Below are 8893 nucleotides of genomic sequence, written 5' to 3'. Positions count from 1 at the left end.
GAGTGTGGCCCAAGTCGGTACCTTTCATATGGCACCAACCATCTCTTAGGTTGGGGGAGGAGCATAGACTCCCGCTACACACACTCCGGAGCAGATGGCTCCCCAATATCAGACTCCAATAGTCCTGCCAGTTAGGATAGTTCAGCCGGTTGTTGCGGCATAGGCCGACGATTGGTCTGCTATATCTTCTGAGGCTTTATGGAGATTGGACAAGTTTACCAAGCTTTTTTCAGTTCACTTCAGTGGTGCTTCTTTAGAGGATCCCCAAGAGTATCTTGATAGCTGTCATGAGGTGCTACGGAACATGGGTATAGTGGAGACCAATGATGTCGATTTTGCTGCATTTCAGATGACTGGTTCCGCCAAGAAATGGGCGAGAGATTATTTGTTGACCAGACCAACTGGATCGCCTGCTCTTACTTGGGACCAGTTATCTCAACTCTTTCTAGAGAAGTTTCTCCCTATCGCACTGAGAGAGGAGCACCGTGGTCAAATCGAGCATCTCCAGCAGGCAATATGACTGTTACCTAGTATGAGACCCGTTTTGTGGATTTGGCCCGTCATGCCCTTCTTCTTCTTCCTACCGAGAGAGAGAAGGTGAGGAGGTTTATTGATGGACTTGCTCAGCCTATCAGATTGCAGATAGATAAGAATATTGGGAGTGAGATTTCTTTTCAGGCGGCTGCCAATGTCGCCAGGTGAGTCTAGATGGTTCTTGCTCAGGGAGGTCAGGGGCATGACAAGAGACCACTTCATTTCGGGGGGTTCAGCGGTGCCTCATCTGGAGGTAGGGGTACTTTTGGTAGAGGCCATCCTCCCAGGCAGTTTCATTCAGCACTCCAGGCATCCCACGGTGCCTCAGGTGGTCGTGTCCCTCATATGCCTTATTCCGACCAGCTAGCCTACAATGCTCCACCAGCTCCTATTAGTGCACCTCCGCTCCAGAGTTTTTAGGGTGGTTACTTAGGTCGACAGGGTTAGTTTCAGGGTCAGCAGTCACAGTAGCGGAGGTCCTGTTATACTTGTGGTGATCTGAGGCACATTGCTAGATTTTGCCCTCGGGCATGGCAGTTCACAACATCAGGGTTCTCGTGCCATGGTCTCGGCACCGGGTGCTTCACCGCCCGCTCAGCCAGCTAGAGGTAGGGGTCAGGCAGGGTTAGTTTCAGGGTGGTTACTTAGGTCGACAGGGTTAGTTTCAGGGTCAGTAGTCACAGTAGCGGAGGTCCTGTTATACTTGTGGTGATCTGAGGCACATTGCTAGATTTTGCCCTCGGGCATGGCAGTTCACAACATCAGGGTTCTCGTGCCATGGTCTCGGCACCGGGTGCTTCACCGCCCGCTCAGCCAGCTAGAGGTAGGGGTTAGGCAGCTAGAGGTGGAGGTCAGGTCCCTAGAGGTGGAGGCCAGCCAGTTAGGGCCCATCCTAGAGATGTAGTTTAGAGTGGTCGGGCCCAGCCCCGGTGTTATGCTTTTCCAGCCAGGCTTGAGGCTGAGTCATCTGACGCTGTTACCATAGGTACTATTTCAGTTTGCAGTAGAGATGCTTCAGTTCTATTTGATCCGGGTTCCACTTATTCCTACGTGTCATCCTATTTTGCTTCATATTTTGTTGTGCATCGTGATTCTTTGAGTGCTCCTGTGTATGTGTCTACACATGTGGGAGATGCTATTATTGTAGATCGTGTTTATCGTTCATGTGTTGTCACCATTTGGATTCATGAGACTAGTGTAGATCTTCTACTTCTCGATATGGTCTATTTTGATATTATCTTGGGTATAGATTGGTTGTCACCATATCATGCTATATTGAACTGTCACGCTAAGACGGTGACCTTAGCCTTGTCGGGGTTGCCTCGATTATAGTGGAGGGGTGACTCCTGGCCATTCTACCAGCAGGGTTATCTCTTATATAAAGGCTTGGTGTATGGTGGAGAAGGGGTTGTCTAGCTTATTTGGCTTATGTTTGCGATTCTAGTGCGGAGGTTCCTTCCATGGATTCTGTACCAGTTGTTCGTGTGTTTCTAGAGGTATTTCCTGCAGACCTACCGGGGATGCCACCCGGCAGGGATATTGATTTCTGTATTGATTTGGCTCCGGGCACTCAGCCTATCTCTATTCTGCCATACCTTATGGCCCTGCCAGAGTTGAAAGAATTAAAGGAACAGTTGCAAGATTTTCTTGATAAGGGCTTCGTTAGACCTAGTGTCTCTCCATGGGGTGCACCTGTGTTGTTTGTGAAGAAGAAGGATGGATCGATGAGGATGTGCATAGATTATCGGTAGTTGAACAAAGTCACCATCAAGAACAAGTATCCATTGCAGAAGATTGATGACTTATTTGATCAGCTTCAGGGTGTCAAGGTGTTTTCGAAGATTGATTTGAGATCTGGCTATCATCAGTTGAGGATTAGGGCATCCAATGTCCCTAAGACAACTTTTCGGACTCGATACGGGCATTATGAGTTTCTAATGATGTCCTTTTGGTTGACAAATGCCCCGCAACATTCATGGATTTGATGAATCAAGTGTTCAAGCCTTATTTGTACTCCTTTGTGATTGTGTTTATTGACGATATCTTGATCTACTCCCACAGTCGAGAGAAGCACGAGCAACATCTCAGGATTGTACTTCAGACTCTAAATTTTCAAAGTGCGAGTTTTGGCTGGATTCAGTCGCTTTCTTGGGGCACGTTGTATTAGCAGAGGGCATTCAGGTAGATCCTAAGAAGATTGAGGTAGTTCAGAACTGGCCTAGACCCATTTCAGCTACGAAGATCAGGAGTTTCTTGGGTTTGGCAGGCTATTACCGTCGATTTGTGGAGGGGTTTTCATCTATAGCAGCCCCGTTGACCAGGTTGACCCAGAAGGGTGCCCCGTTTAGATGGTCAGACGAGTGTGAGGCAAGTTTTCAGAAGCTCAATATTGCTTTGACTACAACGCCGGTGTTGGTATTGCCCACAGGTTAAAGATCTTATACGGTATATTGTGATGCGTCCCGTGTTAGGCTCGGTGTGGTATTGATGTAGGAGGGCAGGGTGATTGCATATGCGTCATGACAGTTGAAGGTTCATGAGAAGAATTACCCTGTCCACGACTTAGAGTTGGCAACCATTATTCATGCGCTGAAGATTTGGAGGCACTATCTTTATGGTGGTCGTGTGAGGTTTTCATGGATCATCGGAGCCTTCAGTATTTGTTCAAGCAAAATGATCTCAGTTTGAGGCAGAGGAGGTGGTTGGAGCTATTGAAATACTATGATATCACTATTTTGTACCACCCTGGGAAGGCCAATGTGGTGGCCGACGCCTTGAGTAGAAAGGCAGCGAGTATGGGCAGCCTTGCGTTCATTCCAGTCGGTGAGAGGACGCTTACATTAGATGTTCAGACTTTAGCCAACCAGTTTGTGAGGTTGGATATTTCAGAGCCCAACCGTGTTCTAGCTTGTACAGTCACTCGATCTTCTTTATTTGAGCGTATCAGAGATCGGCAGTATGACGACCTCCATTTGTTGGTCCTTAGGGACATAGTGCGGCACAGTGGTGCCAAACATATTACTATTAGAGACGACATAGTCTTGAGAATGCAGGGTCGTATTTGTGTGCCTAATGTGGATGGACTTTGTGAGTTGATTCTTTAGGAGGCCCACAGTACCCGGTATTCTATTCATCTGGGCGCCGCCAAAATGTATCAGGACTTGCGGCAACATTATTGGTGGAAGAGGATGAAGAAGGATATAGTTGCATATGTAGGTCGGTGTCTAAATTGTCAGCAGGTAAAGTGTGAGCATCGGAGACCTGGTGGTTTGCTTCAAAAGATAGATATTCCTGAGTGGAAGTGGGAGCGTATCACTATGGATTTCGTTGTTGGACTCCCATGGACTCAGAGGAAGTTCGATGCAGTTTGGGTCATTGTGGACAGGCTGACTAAGTCAGCGCATTTCATTCCTGTGGCAGTTACCTATTCTTCGGAGCGGTTGGTAGAGATTTATATCCGCGAGATCGTCCGTCTTCACAGTGTGCCCATGTCTATCATTTTTGACCGAGGTACGCAGTTCACCTCGCACTTCTGGAGGGCATTACAATGTGAGTTGGGCACACGGGTTGAGTTAAGCACCGCGTTTCATCCTCAGACGAACAGACAGTGTGAGCGCACTATTCAGATCTTGGAGGATATGCTCCGCGCATGTGTTATAGAATTTGGAGGATAGTGGGATTAGTTCTTTCCCCTTGCAGAGTTCGCCTACAATAACAACTACCGGTCAAGCATTTAGATGGCTCCCTATGAGGCATTATACGGTAGGCGGTGTCGATCGCTAGTTGGGTAGTTCGAGCCGAGGAGGCTCGGTTGTTGGGTACAGACCTAGTACAGGATGCCTTGGATAAGGTCAAGATTATTCATGATAGACTTCGCACAGCTCAGTCCAGGCAGAAGAGTTATGCCGACCGCAAAGTTCGTGATGTTGCATTCATGATCGGGGAGAGAGTGTTGCTCCGGGAATCACCCATGAAGGGTGTAATGAGGTTCGGAAAGAAGGGCAAGTTGAGCCCTAGGTATATCGGACCTTTTGAGATTCTTCAGAGAGTGGGTGAGGTGGCTTACAAGCTTGCATTGCCACCCAATTTATCATCAGTTCATCCGATATTCCATGTGTCCATGCTCCGAAAGTATCACGGTGATCCGTCCCACGTGTTAGATTTCAGCTCTGTCCGGTTGGACAAGCATTCGACTTACGAGGAGGAGCCGATGGCTATTCTAGCCCGGCAGGTTCGACAGCTGAGGTCTAAGAGTTATCCTTCAGTTCGAGTGCAGTGGAGAGGTCAGCCCGTTGAGGCAGCTACTTGGGAGTTCGAGTCAGATATGCGGAGTGGATATCCACATCTTTTCACCAGTTCAGGTACTTTTCTATATCCGTTCGAGGACAAATGATTGTTTGAGAGGTGGAGAATGTGATGACCCGATAGGTCATCTTATATTTTAGAACCTAATTCTGTATTTTGAGATCTCAAAAACCTTATTTTTAGCCTTCCTTGATTTGCGTGCGCAGTCCGGGTGTTCTTTCGGAAGGCTTATATGTTAAAAACTGATAAAAATAAGAATATTTGCCTTAAAAATTTATTTAAGTTGACTTCGGTCAACATTTTGAGCTAACGGATCCAGATCTGTATTTTGACGGTACCGGTGGATCCGTATCGTAATTTGAGACTTGGGTATATGCCCGGAATCGAATTCAGAGGTCCCTAACCCGAGTTATTGATTTTTGTTGAAAATTGAAAGTTTGAAAGATTTATGATATTTAAGAATCGACTGATGTTTGGATTTATTGATACCAGGTTCGTATTTTTGTTTCGGAGCACGGTACAGGTCCGCTATAATATTTATGACTTGTGTGTCGAATTTGGTGAGAAAAGGAGTTGATTTGACGTGATTCGGACGTTCGGTTGTAAAAATAGAAGTTTTAAAGCCTTCTTGAAAATTTTCTTTGATTTGGTGTCTGATTTGTAGTTCTAGGCATTATTTTGGTATTTTGATGGCGCGAACGAGTTCGTATGATGTTTTTGGACTTGTGTGCATAATTGGTTTGGAGCCCCGAGAGCTCAGGCGAGTTTTGGATAGGCTATGGGTGTTTTAAAACTTAGAAAATCTGGGTTTTTGTGCTTCAGCTGTTATCTGGTGTCTTCTTCTTCGCGTTCGCGAAGGTACTCTCGCGAACGCGAAGAGTAAACTGGGGCAGGGTGATTTTCTTATTCGGGAACAGGGTAGCTGGGTCGTGAACGCAATGCAATGGGGGCCTTACCCTTCGCGAACGCGATCAGCTTCTCTCCTACGTGAACGCGAGCACTGGCTCACGAAAGCAAAGGCCAGGGGGAGCAGCCTTCGCGAACGCGAAAGCCATTTAGGCTGCTGCACATCGCGAACACGGCAGGCCCTTCGCGAACGCGAAAAAGGCCTTATGCCCAGACCTTAAAACATTTCAAAACTGGGATTTTATCCATTTTTTATAAACTCTCCATTAGAGCTCGGCCTAGGTGCGATTTTGAAGGGAAAACTCAACACCAATTCATAGGTTTGTACTCTTTAACTCATTTTCTTCCATTTCTAACATCACCCATTAATTCCTAGGCCTAACCTTTGTTCTTTCATGGTAGAAAACTAGGGACTTAGGAAACATTGGGGTTTGTTTTGCAAATTGGGGATTTAGACCTCAATTTGGGGTCGGATTTCGAAACTAGTTACATAATCAGGTTTGGGGGTGAATGGGTAAATGACTTTTGGTCCGAACCTCGGGTTTTGACCAAGCGAGCCCGGGTGTGGACTTTTGTTGACTTTTCTAATAATGGCCTAATTGAATTCTTTGCAATCATGGGTAGTTCCTAAGGCTTAATTTGAATCGTTTGGTTGGTAAATTGCTAGATTCTATTGGTTCGGAAGCTTGTTTGAAAGGAAAAGCCGTGGTTGAGCTTTGAGTTTGGTCTTCAGAGCGAGGTAAATGTCGTGGTTAACATTGACTTGAGGGAATAGGACTTGTTTGTCTATTTGCTACATGTTTAAATGTTGGGGAACAACGTATATGTGAGGTGACAAGTACTTATGCATTGTAGTTGGGTTAAAGCATGCGGGCGGGGTTTGGTTTCTTGAAATTATAGCTTCCTTTGTTCATATTATCAATGTTTAGACTAGTATTGTTAAATTGATCATTCTTATCATCTTTACGGATCTTCTGGTGACAATTGAGTATTGATTCCGAAGTTGAGGTTGATATTGTGGAACCAAATGTTGAAGTAAGGTTTGTACTTGTTATTCTAACTCCCTGTTGTTATTTGTTCATCGCATTATGGTAAGGGAGAGTGTTAATACATGAAGGGTGATGCCGTGCCATATTGTGAGTGTTAATGCACGAAGGGTGATGCCGTGCCATATTGTGAGTGTTAATGCACAAAAGGTGATGCCGTGCCATGTTATGAGAGTTAATGCACGAAGGGTGATGCCGTGCCATTTCTATTGATTTTATGGTGAGATTGAGAGAAAAAACACGAAGGGTGATGCCGTGCTTTTTTCCTTTACCGTATTTACTTTTTCTTATTGGTTTATAGTATATTGGATGTTCAAGTTACCATCTGCTGTAGTTCTCTATCTCGTATTCCCCTCAACATGTTCCCTTCCCAATAGTACATGTTTAGCTGTTATTTGTACATATAATGTTAAATTGCACAGGTTTGTTATGTAGGTGTCTTGTCATAGCCTCGTCACTACTTCATCGAGGTTAGGCTCGACACTTACCAGTACATGGGGTCGGTTGTACTGATACTGTACTTTGCACTTCCTGTGCAGATTTTGGTATTGGTCCCAGCTGATCGAGAGGCGTACCAACTCGAACTGGTTCATTGGAGACTCAAGGTAGATCTGTTTGCATTCGCAGACCTTGAAGTCCCCGTATGTCTTTCCTGTTTTTTTTTCTTTACTATTTCTTTCATTCAAACAGCTATATTTCTTTCAAACTTTTACTTGTAGTAAATCCTAGAAGTTCGTAAATTGTGACTCCAGATCCGGGTGGTAGTAACTAATGAAGTTTTTATATTATTCCGCACTCGCTGTATGTCATTTTAGCCTCCTTGCTGTTATTTACTGAATTAAATAAGGATTGGCTTAATAATTCTCTAATGTCGGCTTGCCTAGCAAGTGAAATGTTAGGCGCCATCACGGTCCCGACGGTGGGAATTTCGGGTTGTGACAAGAACGATCCGTTCAAGGATGAACTTTTGCGGTTCATGAAGGAAGTAAACGCTCGCGTGGATCAAATCCCAGGTGCACAACCAGTACTAAAAGGCCCAAACTCGAAGAAGTATATTCAATTACCGTATAAATCGAGCGCAACCCCGAAATTAATCCCGAAGTGGTTCAAAATGCCCCAAGTGCCAAAGTATGACGAAACTTCAGATCCATAAGAGTACATTACCACCTATACAACAACTGTGAAAGGAAATGATTTTGTTCCTCACGAAATTGAGTCCGTGTTTCTGAAAAATTTGGTGAGACTCTCACGAGGGGAGCTTTAACGTGGTATTCATTATTTCCTGAGCATTCCATAGATTCCTTTGAGATGCTCGCAGATTCTTTCATCAAAGCTCATGCCGGTGCCAGAAAGGTACAAGCCTGAAAGACCGACATATTCAGGATCGTGCAGGGAGAATCCGAATTATTATGAGAGTTCGTTACCCGGTTCCAAAAGGAAAGGATGTTACTACTGGCAGTCCCAGATGAATGGGCGGCTGAAGCATTCACCAAAGGTTTAAATTCGAGAAGTTCGGACGCTTCCCAGAAGTTGAAGGAAAGTATGCTCGAGTTTCACGCGATGACTTGGGCGGATGTCCACAACCGGTACGAGTCAAAAATAAGGATTGAAGATGATCGGGTTGGATTTCCATTGTCAACCAAAGAACGGGAGAAGAATAGAGAAAAAACAAAAGATGATATTGACACGCATAGACGGACTTCGAGGGGTTGGGTTTTGCCCTACGAGCTGACAGAAGGTCGTGGTAGGAGCTTCCAAACAGCATGCAAGTTCACTATTGATAGAAGGACCGATCGTGGTCGGAACAACAGATTGCTACAAGATAGAGAAATTTCGGGGTCACGAGATTCTTCTTACCCAAAGTTATCGGAGTATAACTTTAACGTTGTGTGGTGGAGTTGGTATCATCCATGAGAAATATCAAAGAGGCACGATTCCCAAGACCAATGAAATCTGATCCCAGCTAGAGGGATTCCAATTTATGGTGTGAATACCATGGCACTAATGGCCACCGGACTGAGGACTGCCGACACCTCCGGGAATAAGTGGAAACACTGTTAAAGAATGGTCACCTCAGAGAATTCTTGAGTGAACGAGCTAAA

This window comes from Nicotiana tomentosiformis, chromosome 9, assembly GCF_000390325.3.
Source record: "Nicotiana tomentosiformis chromosome 9, ASM39032v3, whole genome shotgun sequence".
NCBI lineage: Eukaryota > Viridiplantae > Streptophyta > Magnoliopsida > Solanales > Solanaceae > Nicotiana > Nicotiana tomentosiformis.
The sequence above is the reverse complement of the archived record's forward strand: the minus strand, read 5'-3'. Positions refer to the sequence as shown.